The sequence below is a fragment of the Fukomys damarensis genome, unplaced genomic scaffold (assembly GCF_012274545.1).
Source record: "Fukomys damarensis isolate Sample0158 unplaced genomic scaffold, DMR_v1.0_HiC HiC_scaffold_31, whole genome shotgun sequence".
Lineage (NCBI taxonomy): Eukaryota > Metazoa > Chordata > Mammalia > Rodentia > Bathyergidae > Fukomys > Fukomys damarensis.
In genome coordinates this window covers 25,908,580-25,929,548 of record NW_022900943.1, presented here as the reverse complement: position 1 = coordinate 25,929,548, position 20,969 = coordinate 25,908,580, and the positions used below count along the sequence as shown (strand labels likewise).

Here is a 20,969-nt window from a genome sequence, read left to right as displayed (position 1 = left end):
TAAAAAGTAAAGGATTCAAGAGATTTACTGCCTAAATCTGGCCAATTAAAAATGAAACAAATTACTTAAAGTTATAATAGCAACCAATAAAATAATGTGAAAGTCAATTCATAGAATAAAGAAATTGAAAACATAATAAAAACATAAGTATCAACAATTGGAGGAAGAGCTAGAATAGAGAGAAGGCGGTATAAGTAAAAAAGGAAAGAAAATCTCACTCGCAGCATGCAGTCAATGATTGGTATTCGAAAATGTTATTTTTAATGTCCCTCTGGCTTTCACTACATCATCCTGCCTGCGATGAGAGAAAAGGTGTGGGCCACTCGTGCTGCTCAGGCACAGCACCCATCTCAGGAGAGGGAAAGCAGCCAGAATGAGTCAGGAGGACAAAATTTTGACTGCCTCCCTATCAATTTATCTTGATCACAATGGCTTTTTCAAACTGGGATTCTTTTCCTTTCCTTATCCCCGAAACCCAGAACTATCAACCCCAACTGGACTTACTCCCAACAACAACAACAAATACTTGACCAGAAAATAAATTCTCCGTGACAAATGTAATATGGCAAAGAAATTTCTGGCATGGCTGCACCCAGAAGGAATTAAGGACTTGCGGATAAAACGGGCTCCCTTCACACTCATGTGGCACTGCCCCATAACGTTTGCAATATGCTTTCAGATAAATCATTAGAACTACTACCTGTCTTGTCAAGCTGTTGTCACATGACAATAGAGCATTGAGCTGGGGCTTTAGGGCTGTCCCCCTGTTAGCTTCCTGAGTGTGGCCACATCCCCGCCCACTTTGCAGAAGATAGCATCTCGTTTACTAGACAGAGATGAATTCCTCGCTGGCAGTGCTCATCAGATACTAAGCCAAACTCATCTCCTTCCTCCTCTCCTCTGCTCCCTCACTCTAGTTATTTATAGAGATCACAGGTGAATCAGGGGAAATTATTGCAGCACAATGACTGCTGAAATGCTAGAAGCTAAAGAAGATGGATTATCATGGCTCTGACATGATTTGTATGGATTTCCAAAATTAAGCTGTTCGCTTAGAGTGACCACCCTTCTCCCGCCCTGGGCTTCGCAGCTGCCCTGGAAATAACCTTCATCTGCACTTGGGAGCCCAGAAAGCTGAGCACGTTTCCCATTACTTTTCAAGCGAATGTGTAGGGTTCTTCTGGCCCCTCAGTAATAGCAGGGCTGCTGGTGAACAGAGTGATAAACACCCACTGAGAGGGATGTAGCGTGAAAAGATCTCATCGCCTGCCATTAGCTCTTCGATGAATAATGCAGCATTTTCCATGGCAGGTGTCAGGGGTGGGAGGGAAGCGTTTCCCTGAATGCTCTGGTGAGCACTTCAGCACAGAGTAAGAGGTGAGAGCAACAGATGCATGTGACAAAATTACACAAGCTATTGTGTTTTAAAAGAAAGGGGATTTTTACTTCACATATACCTGGCAGGTTTCCTTTCTTTCTTTCTCTGCCCCAAGGCAGGAGAAGGCTGCCTCGCCTTGAACCTCTACCGTTCTAATCTGGACTCCTTGCAAATTGATAGTTTCTCTTTAATTCCATTACTCGGCTAATAATAACACTCTCTCTGTCTGTTCTGTTTTGCTCTGGTTTGTATGTCTTGATCTAGGTTTGCAGATGTGGGTCTTTGTTGTATTTTCATTCAACTTTATGGGTTTGGGTTAAATAGAAATGTTTTTTTAAAAAGCAAATGTAATCATTTCCATCCGCAAATGCACTCATGAGCACAAGCACATGCTCACACGTGTATATCTTCCCCACCTCCGCATACACTTTAAAGTTCTAATTTTTTGGCCAAAAGAATGGGTAGCTAACAGCATGTTGCCTTTGAGAAACCACCTGAAAAATGGGTTTAATATTTGATCAGCAGAACCAAAAGCAAAATGGTATCCATTATTAGTTACTGATAACACACCAAGTTATTTGTTCTCTGCACAAAAATTTGGGATATCCGTAGCCTCAGATCCCAATGAGAGAAAAAGCTTTTGATAAAGTTTGAATCAATTGGCCTTTGCTATGCACTCAGGAATAGTTTTCTTTCCCTTCTTTTCACTGTTGTTTTGTTGTTGTTGGTGGTGGTGGTGGTGGGGGTCATCGTTGTCATATAACTTTCTGTGTGACTATACATGACAAATTCTATGAGGAGCCATCACCCTCACTCCTAAATCCCACATTTTCCAAAGCCTCTATGTTGAATTCTTTTGTTGAGCTTTACCATTTAAGGCAAGGAAAAAAATGAAAAAGACAAAAATAGTCATCTGATTAAAATTAGCCTAGAGAAGTTTTAAATGAGGTGCATACTACTATTACTAAAATAGTTACTGAATAGAATTTAGCAATGGCCACTCTCTGAGCCTAATTCTGGTCTTTGCCCATCAATGAAGCAAACCAACCTCCCAGCCCGCCCTCCACATAACAAGGGTGAGAAAAGGGCTGGGCCAGTCTGCAGCACCGTAGAAAATTAGAACAAGACTTACCCTTTTTTCATCATTTTGGATGTCACTTTTGGAACAAGTACGTTGGCAAATGAACATACACAGCTGACAGAACAGAAATAGAACTGTGCCAGAGAATCAGACATACAATCAACATAGAATCTCTCTTTACATTATTATTCCAAAGAACCAGGACCTCTAGATTTCCTTTAGCTGTTAGTCTTATTTAGTCTTAACCTCCTCTAAAATATGCCAGACTTCCAAATTAGCAATAGTTCTTTATTTCCCCAAACTCTTAATCCCTCATTAGAAAAGCTATCGTATTCATCCACTACTAAGCAAATATGATAAGTCACATAACACGCTAAGTGCATGAGCTAATCATGACCTTGCTCAGAAGGAAATATTCTAGTTGAGAAAATAAGCAATAAATAAATAAACAAATAAGCACATATTTAAGCACTGTGATAGTTATTGTAAAGGAAATAAAACAGTGACACAGTTTCTAAAACCTGGAAAAAAATCATTTGACAAACCTATTATCAAATAATCCCTTCAATTGATTTCTCTCTGCTGGCTGGGAGATGTTTGGAGGTTGCTTTTATTTTTTAAGGCCTTTTCTCTATGGAAAATAATTACCATGATGGAGTTCAATGAAAACAATAAACATTCTCCACTTCAGAAAAACAACCAAGTGAAATCACTCATGAGTCTATAATGAATGAATCTTAGTCTCCTTACTCGGGATCTCTCAAAGTAAGAAAAGTACGACAGACAGTGGTCAGAATTCTGGTAAAAGATGCCTGCTGGTCATTTTAAGCATCTCAATACCCTTCCTCTTGACTCCTGTGGTTCCACCAAATGCTCAAATTGGTTTCCAGCTTTCTAATCAATTCTGTAAGCCATATGCGGTCAAACGCTTCTGAAACTACCCCTTGGGGCCTTTGCCTCCTCATCTTGAAACCTCTGTGTAACCCTCATCCCAGACCCCAAGTTTGGGATTAAACCTAATGACTTGCTCATAGTGAAAAGAAGTTTAAAAAAGTAATGGGATATTACTGTGGAGATTAGGTTATGCAAAACTGACCTTCATCTTGTTTAGACTTTTTCTCCCCCTCACATCCTCACTCAGATAAAGTAAGCTGCTGTGTTGTAAGCTGCCCTACACAGAGGCAAGGAACTGACAGAGACTTTTTTGCCAATAGCCAGTAAAGACCTGAGACCCTCAATTTAATAGTCTTTAAGTAAATGAATCTTGCTAATCATAGTTTGAAAATAGATTCTTCCCCACTAGGTGCTGAGACACCCGCAACCCTTGCGAACACCTTGATTTCAGCCCCACAAGAGATTCTAAACCAGAGAATCCAGCTAATTTGTATCCATCTTCTTGACTCACAGACTCTCAGATAATCGATTACTCAGTGGCCCCCTGAGAAAAGTGATCTACTTCACATGTGTCCTTCCAGAATACATCCTGAAGAAATACCACCTTCATGGGGGATATTCTCAGATCACCAGAAGGTAAGGTAAAGCCCCAGTGCACAGAATATCTCAAGCTTACACACATATACTGTCAACTCACATCCAATCAATCAGAGCCAGTCATAACCAGGCCCTCGTCAAGGAGGAGGCATGCACACTTTGTGCATCACAAGGAGCTGGCAAGCGTATGAACATATATTACCGCCTCGGAGCCATAAAATGTTGGAACTTATACTGGAGTCTGCCACACTTCCAGCAGCGTTTGTTCTTAAAGTATTATGGATAGTTTTCTGTTTACCTGCAACCAGGAATTCTTATTGGTACAATATATGAAAGTAAAAGGAATCAGTAAAATTAGGAAGGTTATAAATGGTAAGTAAGTCAAACAAGTGGATGATCACTTAAACTATGGTGCTTTCTTAATCGAAATGTTCTACGTGCTCTACAATGGGAATTTTAAAGTAAAGAATTTCAAAACCTTCCACACATATACACACTCAGTAAAAGCTATCAATGTGTTAGACTTAGGACACTAGTGGCTGCTAGTGGAAAGAGTGTCACTGTAATTGGCAGGGGAGATAAAAGCCAGAGACACAAACAGAAGTGATGTCTCTATTAAATTGGCACTTTTCAATAGGAAATCAAGATTTGCTGGGTGGCGATTCTGGTGTGCCATCTAATATGAGATGAATTATTAACATAAAAAGAGAAGGCTATGCTGAAAGATGAAAGAAAACTTGAGACTGTTGCAAAGGAAACAGGGCTGGTAAAGACATAGACATCCACACCGAATGTTTCCAAACTAAGTTTATGCACAGTTATCTCAGACTTAACTACATGAACAGAATGACTAAGAGCTTAGAAAGACTAGTCTGGAAAATGATATAATTAATCCATACTTAATATAAGTATACTTACATTTCTATTTTAAAAACAATGTTCTGCCTATACTCCTGTACTGCCAACAGTTTGAAATCAAGATGTATCTGTTTTCTGATAAAGCATCTCTTTCTTGAATTGTTTCAGTATATTTAGTGGTTGAAAACATTGCCCATTGAGCATTATATTAATTAGTGGCATATATTTTTCTAATACTTTTATCTAGCTATCCTGTGGGAACTAAATATTATTTTTAATGGTTTTTACTAATGAAAATAGTTTATGTTAATTGATACTAATAATTTTAAGTTTCAACTTAAAATACACTGAAGAAATACGAAAAAGGAAAATTTGGATTTTTGTGATAAAATAGGGTAAAATAGGAGGAATGTAACTCAAAAAAGGTTATAAAGGAAAATCTAACCAAAAAGATATGTTCAATTCCTCCACCAGTGTATGTGAATGTGATCTTACTGGAGACAGAGTCTTTGCAAGTGTAATTAAGACATAAGTTAAAACTGAGGTCTTACTAGACTATAGAAGGCATGAGATCCAATCTGTGAAGGATTAAAAGAGGAAAAACTCACAGAGTGACACACAGCAAAGGTCTTGTGATAATGCAAGAGACTGAAGTGTGTAAAACAAGATTGTCAGAAATGGTTAACAACTTCTGCAGAGAGACACAGAGCAGATTCTCTCTCAGAGGCTCCAGGAGGAATCAACCCATCAACACCTTGACTTTAGACTTTTAGCCTCTGAAATAGTGAATGAGTACACATCTGTTTAAGCCACAAAGGGAGCAGTAATTTGTCACTGGCAGTGTGAGAATTCTAAATAACTACTGTGGTTTGACTTCTACATTTTGGGGCTCTTTTCCTTGATTGATATTACAAAGTGCTTAAAAAAGAACTAATTTTTGAAAATGTTTAAACTGGAAAAACAAAATCCATACAGTCAGAGAATGTTACAACATCAGTAGCTGTCTCTGAAATGATGCCATACTCCCTTGATGCCCATCAGATTAGAGCATATACAGGAGAAACGGGGTCCCAACATCCTGTTTTCCAACCTTCTTAGAGAAGCAATACACAATTCACATGCTTCGTGAATACTGCCTTGATAAACAGCACTCAGGGAGTGTGGGGAAAATAAAACAGGGAAGCCCTCAGCAACTTTGAGCAATGGTTGGGAAGCCAATAAGCCTAGGCTGCGTGAGCGTGCCTCACCAAGTTCATTAGGACATACCAGCTCACATTATTATAAGTGAAATTCATAAGCCAGAACGGATCCTTTAAGGAGTAGGTTGTTTTCACCAGGCTGTTCAATAACACAGCTTATCACAGATGTTAGCAGCTCTGTCCACTGTGCTTAGACAAAGCTGAACTCTGATGACCCACTTTTCCAATGAGAACAACCACATATTCGTATGTTATTGCTCTTGAAATGTAATGAATGTATAAGTTTGTCAAAAGCCTCATTTCAAAAATGGAAGCATTTCTCTTAGCAGAAGCAGAAGCTCACCGTGGTTCCATAAGAACTTTTCCAGTCTTAGAAACAACAGAAAATCTTTTCAAAGAAATATTTGAGGCTACTATTTTATTGTTATTATTGACTTCTTAAGTTATTTGGGGACAAATTTGTGCATTATCATGTCAGACAGACACACACACACACACACACACACACACACATGTATGGTACTCAGAAAAAAAAAGAGAAAAAATGTGGAGTATTTAAAAATGTGAAGCCCAGACCCTGAAGCAAAACTAGAACTTTCAGCTTCAAGAACATCTGAACAGTTGTTGGATTTTAAACATATATTTTATTTTTTATATAAGTAATGCTAAATATGTTAGCTGAGGTAACACAGTTATGTAGAATCATTCCTTTCTTAATGAAATAATTCATGCCCGTGATATGCTTCTTTGTCAGTAACTTCAATATTTAAAAGCAAAGTAGCAAAAGGATGAAGAGCTGCCATCTGCAATAGCAGATAAAAGAAAAATGATAGGAAAAGATTGTTTAACAGTACAAAAAGTGTGTCAAACATATATCCAGGAGTCTTGAAGCAGGAGAACAGCTGGACATGATTTTTTTCTTAAATGTTGAAAGGTAAAGATGTGGCCTAAGGCAATAGCTTGGGTATGGGGAATTAAGCTCTCCAAAATAATATCTTCTGGGTTCAGTGCAGTAGTAAGCATAGTAAGACTATCTAAATACTTCTATTTCAGTGGCATTTAAGGTAACTTCCCTCATACGAAATTTTTTTACAGTCTGGAAAGCATATCTTCTACAAAGTAGAGGATTATAGAGAGTAGTTTCCAAAGAGAATGGAAAATTTGGCCAATTCTTCCACGGCTGTCTGCCCAAATTATTCCCCTCAACACACAGGATTATAGCACTGGACCCCCAGAAGTCACGTGGTATGTAAAATGTGACATGGCCTAACTGGCTCGATTTGGTTGGACATGCCTTGGGCCTTCTGTTGCACCACAGCAATGAGCTTCTTCCCATTTGAATTGGGAATCATGTACGTGATGCTGTAGGCATGGTTTGGTTGATTTCTTGAAGGGAGAAGATATAAATTTAGAAGACATAAGTAACACTTTCCGTTTATGTATACTAGAAATCTGTAATAAAAGAGAAAACATAGCTGGGCATTGAGGGTAATTACAACTGTAATTCCAGCCTTCTGGGAGGCCGAGACAGGAGAATGAAAAATCTGAGCCTAGGTGGGGCAAATTAGCAAGACCCCGTAACAAATAAAGAATAAAAATGTTTGGGGATGTAGCTCAGTGCAAAGGCCCGGGGTTTAATCCCCAGGAGAGGGAGAGGGAGAAAGAGAAAAAATGAGAGGGGAAGAGGAAGAGGAAGAGGAAATGGGGGAAAAGGGAAAGAAACGGAAGTGTGGGACGAGAGGGGAAGAGAGGAGGAGAGCACGGTAAGGACGGGGTAGGAGAGACATGGAGAAAATACAGAGAAAAATAATTTCCAGGGAAAAGGAAAGAGGGAGGGGGGGAGGGAGGAAGGGGAGTAGGGAAGGGAAGGGAGGAGAGTTTTTCTTTACAGAAGGTCAGCAAATGAAGAGGGAGGGATTTTCATGACGTAACTGCGCATGGCACCGAGGGAAAGTGACCGGGGGAACACTGTGCTGTGTCCTAAGAGAGCAAAACCGTATCGACTGGCAAGCCTTCTTCCCAAACAATGGAGGTGTGGGTAATGCAGAAGCCTGTATTACACAGGACCCTGGAAGTGGAGACTGAGTCGTCTTAATGAAGAGGGCCCGGAGCGAGGGGGCGTGAAAGAAGAAATTATTTTATCAATTAGCAAGTGCTCAACCGCAAGGCATGAATTTCTGAGAGACAACACATGCTCCGTGAAAGAGGTTTCTAATTCAGGGAAATCTTTGAGGCATCTACCTCTGCGATATTCTCTCTGTCTGGCCATAGTAACTGTTCTTGGTCATCTGCCTGTCGGTAACCCATGCAACACGCTCCTTTTGGGGATCAGTTGTCCCTCCGGGTGACCCCTTTGGGCAGAGTCCTAGTGTGTTAATTAGATCAACTCTTTCTACACAGTAACGCCTAACGGGTGTAGACAAAACAGGCATCGCTGGCTCCAGAAAACCTAGTGGTAACTACACACTCCCATGAAGCCACTTGTCTTTGCTCAGCTATGAGTATCACTTGTTACCCAGAGTCTTCGGCCTTTACACACATTCTCGGCAAGAATTAAACATCAGTCCCTTGTGACTTCCACCCCTTTTCAGAATGACAGATTATTATTCACCTCTGGCTGTGTTTTGGGTCTCCAGTCAAAACTGAGCTAGCAAGAATTCCCTATTAATATCCTACTAGTTTGATGATTTAGACCCTAAAGATTTATTCACGGGGACTGATACCCTTCCCAGCCAAACAAAAATGGGATTACAGCTTTAAAGGAGAAAGGCTAAGAAGCAATCGTCTATCACATAGTAAAATTTACATTTTTACTTACAGTAGCAGCTGTTTACCTTCAAATGGTTGTGCACAAATAAAAACTACACAAGAGTATTATATCATTAACTGTGATCAAAATTTTTGAAATTTGACTTATTTTAAAAAACCAGGCCACTAGATGCTAAGCATCTGAGCTTTCCTTTATATTTTCTTACTACCATATTTCCAGTGCCTGGCACAAAGCCCAAGATCTATAAATAGTTATTGATTGGCTGACTACAGACCAGTTACTTCATTATGAAAGAGCTTTCTCTCACAGAATTCATTAATGTTAGTATTCTTATACAGGTGATTGCACAGTACAAACACAGAAAATACATTCCATATCTTTTAACTCCTGTTCTTGGAATGTTCCTACTATGCTATGTATTTGTCAGGACTTAAAATTTAAGAGTTTCTGCATCAACTCCATTTAAATCCACAATCCAATTAATGTATTAAAAGCTGACAGAGTTTTGCTCAAAATCACCATTTGTCATGTATTCTGTGCCCTGGTATTATCCCTACAGATATATAAGGCTAAAAAAGGCCACCTATTACTGTAGAGATGTATCTAAAAAATCTCTCAGGCTGCCTGTAATCATCTCCATTATGTATAATGACCACTTTGATAATAGTCTTTAGAAGAGGTAATGGCCCTGCTGAACGGTTATTACCTGTCTGTTCATGCTGGAAGCAAGATGCAGAAGCCAGAGGGGACAGTCAAATGGTCCTTGTGGTGTATTCTGAGGAAATAAGAAATATTTAACAGAATGCAAGAAACAGACAAGCGAGCACCTTTTGCGGCAGAACTGGCCACCTCTCTGCCACAAGCCTTCCTGAATTTCATAATTTAAAGCAAATGCTCCCAATAATGGACCTACACTCAGCCTTCAGACCAATTTTATCCAAAGCATCACCACCTGGTCTATTAAGAGAAAGGGGAAAAGACAACGGAATGTTATCATATTCCTTCCAACAGTATCATTAGGTGGGGTAAATTCTGCATAACAGTGACACCAGAGGAGGACAGCTGTTTCCAATGCGCCCTTAAAGGGAGTCTTACCTGTGTCATAGGTTACTCTGAGGATATGTCACAGGACAAAACGATCCAGGCCTCACAGCTCTAACTAGAAAACATACAGTGTACCCAAAAAGAAAAATTTCCCTTACTCAACAGCTACCTGTTCATGGAGCAAATATCAGGCTCCATTTTCTGAAAGCAGAATATAATCTGTAAAGCTTAGAGTGCTTAGAGAAGATTCCCTTTCATCCCTATTCAAGTCATCTTTATACACCCCCTATAATGGAGGAGGAAATGAGTCTGGCTCAAGGTATAACATGGGCATTTAACGGGAAACATAGTTAAAGGAGGTCCTCAAAAAGATTTGAGAATAAAGTCACAAATTATTCACAAACACTGAGGAAAAGGGAGAAGAATCAATTCCACAGGGAAAGGAGCTCACAGAATTCCAGGTAAAATGAGGTAGTATGGTTTGCTAATACCAAGGCCTCATGCACTCATAGGGGCCCTTGGGGAGTAACTGGATCATGGGTGTGTGATACTGGACAAGTTCACTCATTGCTTTAGCATAGTACTGGGTATGACTGAATGAACTTTACTACAGATGAAAGACCCACCTTGGGTGTGAACAGCACCAACTAACAGGCTTGTAGTCTGGATAAAATGAAAAGGGAAAGCAGAAGAGATGCTGCTGCCCTGCCTGCCCTACCATGGACAGCTTCTCCTCTTCCATGCCCCTCTGCCACGCTCCTCTCTCTTGGAGCCAGCTGACTATGGACCGAACCTGGGCAAGCTGAAATAAGTCTTTCCTCCTTTAACTTGGAGGTGTCAGGTATACACCAGGTGTGATTTGTTGTTGTCATAAGACAAAAACCTTTAACATGTATCTTTGTATTGTTAGTCTACAAAAGGAGAATTAAATAATACAGCAGATTATGCTTTTCCCAAAAAGTCTGCTACAGGGTATTTTATTTATTAAAAAACTACATGAGGCAATTGTGTCACTGTTCCATATTAGCAATGTCTAGGACAATAGCCATTAATCACATATCTATTTAAATAAGAACCAAGATATTTCACGTAAAGGTACAATGATAAATGTAACTGTATTGTTTGCTTTAGATGTATCAATAAACTTAACAGGAAAAAATTAAAAATAAAAAATAAATGTGGTGGCAAACACCTGTATTCATAACACTCTGGGAGGCTAAGGCAGGAAGATTGTAAATTCAAGTTCATCCTACAGAACTCAAGGACTTAGCGTGACCAACTGCAAGCATCCAATTAGCCAGAGCAGCTAGTGCCTACTCTACTGGGAAAGTGCAGATTTAGAACATTTTTTTATCATGGTGGAAAGTTTTATTGAACAGCACTACTGTAAATAATGAGTAACACTTTGAAATGAATTTTTTTAGACAGAGTCTCACTACGTAGCCCAGGCTGGCCTTGAATTCACTATGTAGCTCAGACTGACCTTGAATTCATGATGATCCTCCTACCTCAATCCCCAAGTGCTAGGATTATAGGCATCCACCACACAACCAGCAGAGATGGATTTTAAATGTAGTTTTTTACCTCTCCACTAATAATTGTTATAAAACATACTCATTCTCAAGAATTTTCCCTCTATAGAAAGCAGAATGGGAAAAACAGCAGAATATCTGATATTGATAACCTAAATTCATCTAAATTACAACACTTAGCCAGGCGTGGTGGCGCACACCTGTAATCCCAGCACTCACCAGGCTGAGGCAGGAGGATCGCTGTGAGTTCGAGACCAGCCTGGGCTACATAGTGAGTTCCAGGTCAGTCTCAACTACATAGTGAGACCCTGTGTCAAAAAAAAAAATTATAGCACTTAAGTGAATAAAACATATAAATAACTTGAGAAGTTGAAGAAACTTGAGAGGGTCTCAAATCAGAAAAAAAAAAATAAGAATGGAAGCAAAGAAGGGCTAAGACAACAAAGAAAGCTAATTGGCTGAGATGGTATTTCTGTCCCAGACTCTAAGGAACCACACAGATGTACTCAACCCAATAAGTGATCTTTAACTGAAGCATTCTTTGCAAATTCCAAGATGTTAATATTGCTTTCTGCTAGGGCCTATAATTTAGAGACTATTCCTATTGATCTTAGTTGGATCTACGGAGGGAGAATCAATTTGAATTACATAATGCTTAGCATAGTTTTTTGGTATACAGTAAATACTGAAGACATGTAAGTAGAAGGATGGGAAAAATTCAATTAAATAAATATTTTCAAGCATGCCATGTACTAAACATTGTGCACAGGACAAATACAGAGATACATGAGATTTAGCCCCTGCCCTCACAGAGCTCATATTCAACAGCAACACGCGACAATATGTAAAGAGACAAAGCATTTAGGAAGCGAAGTTGAAATCACCTCCAGACAGGAAGATATGGAAGGTTTCATGGAGAATGTGGTAGTTGAAGTGGATCTTCAATAATTAGTTTTGATGGGTTGTGATGAAGAAACAGACGTGTATGTTCTGAGAAAACCCAAAAACAATCTTTACAGACAAACTTCAACATTTCCTTGAAGCTTGGGCTAACGATGCCGGTCTTCATAGATCTAACAGAGATCATAACGCTGGTTGCCCACTGGAATTGAAATTATTTGAGTCCAAAGATGAGGCCTGAAGTTGGACACTTAATATCTACACTCCTTCATTGGCAAGTTGACATGGCATCTACTAGAAAGCAGTGGCTACAAATCCTACTGTAGAAGACAGAATTCTGACCTACAGAAATCTTCTCATTCCTCAGCTTGATACCTTCTTACATAAAAATATTCTAGAGTTTTCATGAGTCCAAATTTGCTGGAATAAAGAATTCATCAGTGTTAAGCCATAAGAAGATTCACTACCTTGGATACTGATTTTCACACTCTTTTCAAATCTAAGTGGCTAGACCAGAAATGCTAAGGAATAGGTCAACCTTTCCTAAGTAAACTGAATCAGCAACTTCTTGTGCATGTACAGTTTTGAGATAAAAGCTTTCATGGGAACCTTCCATCAGAGTCTGGATTTAGAGGAAGTCATGAGATCTAGAAACCAAATATCACATCAACCATTTTTCAGCTTCAAATGAGACCTGAAAATCAGTATCTAAGATGTAAAACTAACTCCAATGAAAGAAAAGATAAGGGATGAAGGCAGCTAACACATCGAAGTTCAAGTTTCTCCTGGATTTGGCCAAGGTCAGATGTTTATCAGCAGATGAAATGTGGAACTTATATTCAGTGGAGATCTACTCCGTCATAGAGAAGAATGAAGTTGACTCGTTTTTAGGTAAGTGTGATGCACCTCAAGAGCATAACTTTAAATAAAATAAATGTCACACAAGTTTAATTTTACATTGTTTCTCTTATATGAGAAACCTAAGATATAAGTAAGGAGCAAAAAAGAAAATACATTGGGAAGTAGAAAGATCTTTGTCCAATGGGAAGTGGGTAAAGGGATGGAGGGAGGTGGAAGTAAGGAAGGGAGAGGGGGGTTAGAAAGAAGAGTTGAAGAAAAATCAAAAACAAAGCTTCTGCAAATGGAGGGGGAAGAAGAGTTGGTGTGAGCAGGGAGGGAAAGGGGGGAAGGGAACAAAAAAGAAATTATGGTGTGTAATGCACATGTACAAACTCCCACGATAAATGCAATCATTATGTGTGACAAACATGTGCTAATAAAAAACTGAAAGAAGAAAATCCATATTTAATGAACATTTATGTGCTAAGCAGTTTGAATGCAGGTTCTCTAGACATGAATTTGAAGGAAGAATTAAGTGAAAGAAAGGTTACTAGAGATAAAGAAAGATGGAAAGACATGCGAGATGATGTGTCTTGAGGCAGGTCATGGATCATACAAGACTGTTTTGCAAATAAGTGTAGTTCAGCACTGCAGGGTTTCTGAAGACAAGGTACAAGGAGAAGCTTGGCCGGAGAAGTCTCTGGGAGGGAGGGATGAAGGACAGAACTGTATCTTCCATGTTCTTCCTATCCCCTGCTGCCCGCTGGGCAAAAAGATGCTGTAAAGAATTAAACCTCACACTTCTAGAATGTCATCCCCACATCCCTGCTGTGGAGCATCATCCAAGTGTGGAAGGGGAAAGAAGCCTGGAAAATATGCTTATCCCACCAGGCTGGTCCGTGACAGCCAAGGAGGGTCAAACTCGGCCAAGCAAGGAACTGATAAGGCCTAGTTGGCCGAACGAGAGGACCTAAGAGTCCCTGTCCCAGCAGGAGGCAAAGGCGCCTAGAAACTTAGAGGAGGCCCATAAGGTTTGTCTTATTGGCCACCATTAGGTGAACTATGTGATAATTTTTATCTTTGTCACTTTATTCTCAATGCATTTTGGTTCTAACTCAATGAATGGGTTTTTACTTCTAGTCACAGAGCTCAGAGAAACAATAATGTTCCTTAGCCCAAGGTTTGCCAATCCAATTCTGAAGTTCCACCTTCCTTTCCGCTCTTGTTTCTGTGTCACCTCAGATGATACCACTGGTGTTTTGCTTTCATGTAATCATGGTTCCCAATTTATCAATTATGTATTTTACCAATTTATATAATACATATATCAGAAGTATTAGCATTCGGGGAAGACAAACTTCTTGTCAGAGATCTCGCAGCTAATAATGAACAAAACCATACTTTAAACTTCTTTCAATTAGAGTCCAAAGTTATTTTCTGTGCATTCATTTTCAGTTGCTATACCAAAATTCCTGAAGCTTATACTTATGGAGAAAAGAGGGTCATTTTACTCACAGTTTTGAGGCTTAAGGTCAAGACTAGGCAGCCCTATTCAGTCAACTTCTGGTAAGGTCCCCTTGGCTGTGGAGTAGAGGAACAGGAAACAGGTGCATGCAGGAAGGGAGAACCAACTCGCTCTGTGAGGCCAGGAATCATCCTTTCAAGGGCAGCACCCAGGGTCCCTTTCATCTCTCAGTAGGACCCACCGCACAGCCCCCAGCACTGCTACCCCAGGAAGCAGACCTCTAGCAGGTGGACCTTTGAGATAAACAATGTCCTAACCTCATCGTTCTGCTTTGCACTTCCCATACCCTATAATGCTTCTCCATTACTGGCCATGGCTCAAAGGCCCCGGCACAGTCAGTCAGTTTCTTCCCCATCAGCGTCTCCCCTTATTTGGGAAATCCTAATGAAATAGGCTGTACTCATTTTGTGATGATAAACCTGATATACCTCTTTGTAGTCCTTTTAAGCTTTTATTTTTTCAAAGCAGTCTACTTCTCTATTTACAGTTTCTTGGGATATCTCTTTTAGCCTCAGAGAATAGTAAATAGTAAACAAACACTATATTTTAAAATGATTTTGTCAGGCCAAGTTAAAGCTTTTCATTGCTCTTTCTTGATATTTGAATGTGCAATGTTTGTCAACCTTGACTGCACTTTAGAAGCAAACAGGGAAATTTTTAAAACTTGATGTATAAAAGGCAATAAAGATTATCAAGATGCTACCAAAAAGAAAAGAAAGAAAAAAAAATATATGGGGCCGGGGATTTAGCTCAGCGGTTCAGTGGCCTGCCCTGCAAGCGCAAGGACCCGAGTTCAATCCCCGGTACCAAAAAAAAAAATGCAAGATGCAAAACATGTGTGCACTAATTCACTAAGATAATTATAATAATTATGTATCACAAACATATACTACTAATAAAAACACTCTAAAATATTACTGATGCCACAGTTTGTAATAGCTAAAACTTGGAAACAGCCCAGTTGCCCATCAACTGGAGACCAGATACAGATGTGGTTTTCTATAAAATGGAGTACTACTCAGCCATAAAGAATGAGAAACTGGAGACATTTATAGCTAAATGGATGCACATTGAGGTGATATTCTTAAGTGAAATAAAGAAATAAATAGAACTACTGAGTGGTTTCTCTGGTTTGAAAAACTAAACATGCAAATAAGGATGAAAATGTGTAAATGACAATGTGAAATAGGAAGAAAAGGTGCAAAGGTGTAGGAGAAATGGGATGGGTTGGGGAAAGGGAAGAAGGGAATGAAATTAATATGAGAAAATGAAAAAATGGAAACAAAGTCTTTGTAAGTAGGGAGGGGTGGAGGGGGTGAAGGGAGGGCAGGGGAATGGGGAAAAAATACGAACCAAGATAGATTATGTAAAGGTACAACTTTCCAGGGATGAGTGTCATTATGCTGTATACCTAAAATGCACCAATAAAGTTAATTTAAAAACACACAAATATTACTGATGCCCTAGTGAGGTCCTGTCCACCGGGAAAAAAGAAGAAAAAACAGGCATAAAGGAAGGGCAACAAGCTCACGGATTATCAAGAACCAAAAATGAATTAAGTCAGTGATAAGCTACCATAAGAGTAAGATCCCATTTTTCAGAATAGGTTTGGGAAGAGGACTTGAGCAGAACAGAAGTTTCTTAAAAGATCTGCAAAACAAATATCATCTGGTCTGCCCTTCCTCACAGAGCAGTGTGACACATGTCACCATCAGAAAGAGACATGTCTTGGCCAAATCTTATAATAACAAAGGGTTATTTACAGGGTATCCCCCTTCTTAGCACACAGGTGAGATACACCTGTCCTCTCTAAGCAATCTGAACTGCAATGCCACTTTTTACATTTAAAAAAATCCATCTTGCTTTCTGAAATTTCTCAAACACTTTAAGGGTAGTATCCTCAACCGCTCCATCTCTACCATCAGAGCCATGCATGCTGCTGTAATACTCTGCACAGCGCTCTGAGCAAGCCAGAAATTTAGATGCTCACACCACAAAATACTGCTACAGAGATAATTTTCCTAATCCGGTGGCGTGTCTGCTGCCCCCTTCCTGAATTATGCCATTGTGAGTCTCTTTCCAAGCTGCCCTTGGGTTTTAGTTTGACAATAATGGCGAAAGCTAAGAGCAATGAGGAAAAAAATTCTCCCTCAATACTTATAAATTGTAAAATCTGTCATAATCTGAGTAATATTATTTAAGCCACCTTTTCCTTCCATTGCCTCTCTGATTTCTATATTTAAACCATTTTCTAACCACACTCTCTTCAAAATTAAACAGTGAAGCACAGAAAGCATAGAGAAATTTTGGTTGACACATACTAGGTATTATCCAATAAGCCTGTATCCCAAAATTCAGTCGGAAAACATCCTCTGCTTTCCAAGCCCTGAGTCATGCGCCTTTATTTAATACTTTGCTCATCTTTTCATCCATTTTAGGTGAATTCTTACTTCATGGGGACCTGGGGTTGACAGATACATATGTATCTGTTACCTCTGAGAGTGGTAATGCTGAATACATCGGTATCTTACCTAAGGATGAGAACCAGTATAATAAAGCTCTGTGGATACAGAAACAAGCTCTGCAGCCTCAAATTTTCACCTTCATGAAGGGAATTTGTAAACTTTTCCAAACTTAATGTGCCACTGGGTCCCCTTAGGCACAAGGATCACTTCAAGACCCTCAGAAGATGCCTGACATTGCAGATAGTACTGAAGTCTTTCCGCAGTGTGCCTTTCCTATGCATACACACCTTCAATAAAGTTTATTTTATAAATTACCCACAAATTAAACAGAATAAGAGGTCAGCAATACTACTAAAATGTAACAGTCATAATAATGTACTTTAATACAAGTTATTTGAAATGCCTGCATTACTTGAGGGGTGTTTTAGGGTTTTCCAGCCACGACTGACTAAAGGTAACTGAAACTGGAAAGTAAAATTGTAAATTATGGAGGGTCTATGGTGTAATCCATTGAAAGAGAGAGTAGGAAAATATTTGATGCACATGTAAGTCACTACTAAACTAAGGTAAAATAAAAAATTAGGACAATACACAGGTTAAAGCAAGATTTGTGACTGAAATAGTGTTTAAATAACATATTGACATATTAAAATGTGAGCTTTTGGGGCTACATCTAAAAACCAAAGTTCTATTTCAAAGATTAGTGGTAACAAAGAATTCATCTTTTCTAAAACTATTTTATACCATAAATTATGAAATCAATAGAAATAACCACACACTAAACACATTAAAATGTATACACAACATAAAAGGTATGTGTTACACATAGAAAAAAGACTTAATGCAATTAACATATAAACAAATGAAATGAGTGCCCAATGTATCTATGACATTACTTTAAAATGAAAGCTAGACGGTCATAAAAGTTTATACAATCCAATAACTTTCAATCTAACATTCATAACCTAACATTAATTTGAATAGATGCCTCAATGCTTTTCCTACTAAGAAAAGGAATGTATTTGTTTGAATCTTCAGTCCAATTACTGGGAGTCTACATTAAACACCGTCTGAGTACAAACCTCATCTGGACTTCGGTCTCCAGAGCACTGAAGAAGACCCTAGAATACAGAATTAAGGCACTGTTCGCAGCTTCCCTCAGAATCAGCCGCACAGGCATGACCAGATTCTTGCCCCTTCAAAATGCTGTGAAGCTCTTCAATTACTTGATTTTCAAGAGCATCCATGGAGAGGAACAGAAGATTTGAAAAGAAATAGAGGAAACAGAACTCAAGAGTGTATGATTAATCTGTCCATACAGGGACTACCAATGTAAGAAAGATCAGTAAAAGCTGACATCCAGACTCTTATCTAGAAATCAATAGATGACTCAGTTTAGCCACACACACACACACACACACACACACACTTCTTATCACTTAAATTATTTCTTGTTTTAATTTTCAAAAATTGCAAACTAGAATTTAGTTTACTGAACAGAAACTAAATAATACTTTTAACTGCAGGCATACTTTGCTTTCCAGTGAAGGCCAATCCCTAGGTGACCTCCTCATTGTAGGAATGTCATAGAGCACACCTCCACATCCCAGGGTGGCATAGGTCAAATTCAGCTATCAGGTTCAATGTTAAACTTATGGGGAAATTTGATCTGGTTCTTAGCCAATTTGGTATGTGACAACAATCACAGAAAGAAGTAAGTTTGTGAACCAGGGTACTGCTGTAACGCGTACTGCACATGATTATATGAACAACACTTTGATAGCACAGTCGGAACAGAAAGCTTATTCACATCAGCACCAGCACAAACACTAGCGGTATGAGGCTAAGATAGCTGTAACATCATTAGGTAGAATTTATGGATCAATTACACTGTGAGATCACTATCATACACAAGGTTCACTGCTGATAGAAATATTTTGTGGCACATGATTGGATAGATATTTCTTGATTGAAGGAGAAATCAAAATTTCTAGGCCAGATGGTTAAAAGTGAAAGGAGACTGACATCAGAGTACAAGTTTAAGTCACTGCAGTTATATGACACTACTTCCTGTTATAATGTAGTTTTAGCTGTGGCTGCTGAGAATATTTTATTTAAAAAGCAACTATTGCATGGCTCAAATTTGTAGAGTTTGAAATATCTTTATAATCATCCGGTAGGATTACAGATACAATGATGAAATTTCCTGTGGAAGTCAATGAGTTCTCAATGAGATACATGCAGAAGAGAAAAAAAAAAACATAGAAAGTCTTCTAAACTCACCAAATACCAAGTAAGACAATGCTTCTTTACCTATTATCTACATGCCTTTAAGAATTTGACTCAGATGACAAAAAAAAAAATACACATTAAATAAGGAGCAGCCAAAATACTTGGAATTTATGTACTTCACTTGAAAACATTCTAATATAGTTTTAGTCAATAAGTAAAGAATCAAATGTCCACCAAACAGACATCCAAAGTGGAATGGTAGGGACCATCATCACTTAACCAAGAGAACACTTTGTGAGCAGCCGTTCATGTAATCATGAATTGAGTCACTCTTGAATCCACATCTCCAGCCTCGATCTCACAACTGAGCTCTAGGTTCTTGACTCTAATCTTCTCCTTCATGATTGTATTGAAGTTTAACGGGCATCTCCAAGCCAACAGATAAAACAGAGCTCCCATCATTTTTCACCCTCAGGTTTTCTCATATCGCCAAAACTGTCAGATTTGGCCCAAGCACAAAACCAGACCTTTATCATTGATTTCTTTTGCTTTTTCCTCCCCTCCCCTCACATCCCATCGATCCATCAGCAAGTCCTGTTGGCTTAACCTCTGGAATCCATCAACTTTTTTCCATCAGCACTTTTCTCCGCACAGCACTAAAGCAGTATAGATCACAAACTTTTTTTCATGTGGACACCCACAATAGCCTTCCTCTGAACTCCTGACTCCCCTTCTTGCCTCCCTCCAATCCATATCCCACTAGAAGCAACCAGAGTGCCTTCTTTACAACACAGAAAAGGTGAAACCCCTTTCCAAGGTCCATAAGGTCATATCACGTCTACTGCTACCTACTTTTTTTTTCTACCACACTGACCTTTATTGAACATGATAAATAATATCTGCTTAAACAATTCCTGGTTTGTAACTCAATCTAGTAGGAGGCTTCTCCCTCCAATATAAAGATCACTGCTCTGTCCTTTTGGGGGGCCCAATTCAAATCTCACCTTAGAGACTTTCTGCAGTCATTTTGTTTAATGCATTTCCACCAAGGTACTGCTAATCACATTACCCTCTGTAGTACAAAAAAGCATCTGAAATTACAGTAAAGCCTTGGTTTGTGGGCATAACTGTTCCAGAAACATGCCTCTAATCCAAAGCACTTACATGGCAACGCAAATTTCCTCAGAAGAAATAATGGAAACTCAGATAATTCATTCTACAACTCAGAAATAATCATATAAAAATGATAAAACTGCTACATAATATAATATAATAAAGAAAAATAAACAAATTAACCTGCACTTACCTTTGAATATCTTTATGGCTTGTGTGAGGGAGACAAGAAAGAGGAGGGTTATTGTCAGGACAACTGCCTCTATCACTAGCAGAATCATTGCTATCTACTGGTTCAATGGCATCTTTTTTATTTTCCATGCAACTTTAAAAATGGACCTATCCAATGGCACTTGCTTCTGCCTCCTTTTGAGGATTTCATGGAAATATGACACTGCATTGTCATTAAATAGGTTCATCGCTTGCACCGCTACAAATTTACTCCGGTGGTGTTTTCTACACAATTCCATACTGTTTCCAACATTTTATATATCTCCATAATCTCATTTGAAGTGAGGAATTCCTCCTCCTCCTCCTCCCT

General features: G+C 38.9%; 1 long non-coding RNA gene across 1 annotated transcript in view; it reads right to left on the bottom strand.

The window, feature by feature from the left end:
* The window catches only part of LOC117283842, an 81,287-nt gene extending 60,645 nt beyond the window's left edge, over positions 1-20,642 (bottom strand). The window contains exons 1-2 of the long non-coding RNA XR_004514874.1: positions 20,622-20,642; positions 9,484-9,552 (exon numbers count right to left, since the gene is read on the bottom strand). This is a non-coding gene — a long non-coding RNA (uncharacterized LOC117283842). The remainder of the gene's footprint in view (positions 1-9,483; positions 9,553-20,621) is intronic.
* Positions 20,643-20,969: the final 327 nt, after the last annotated feature.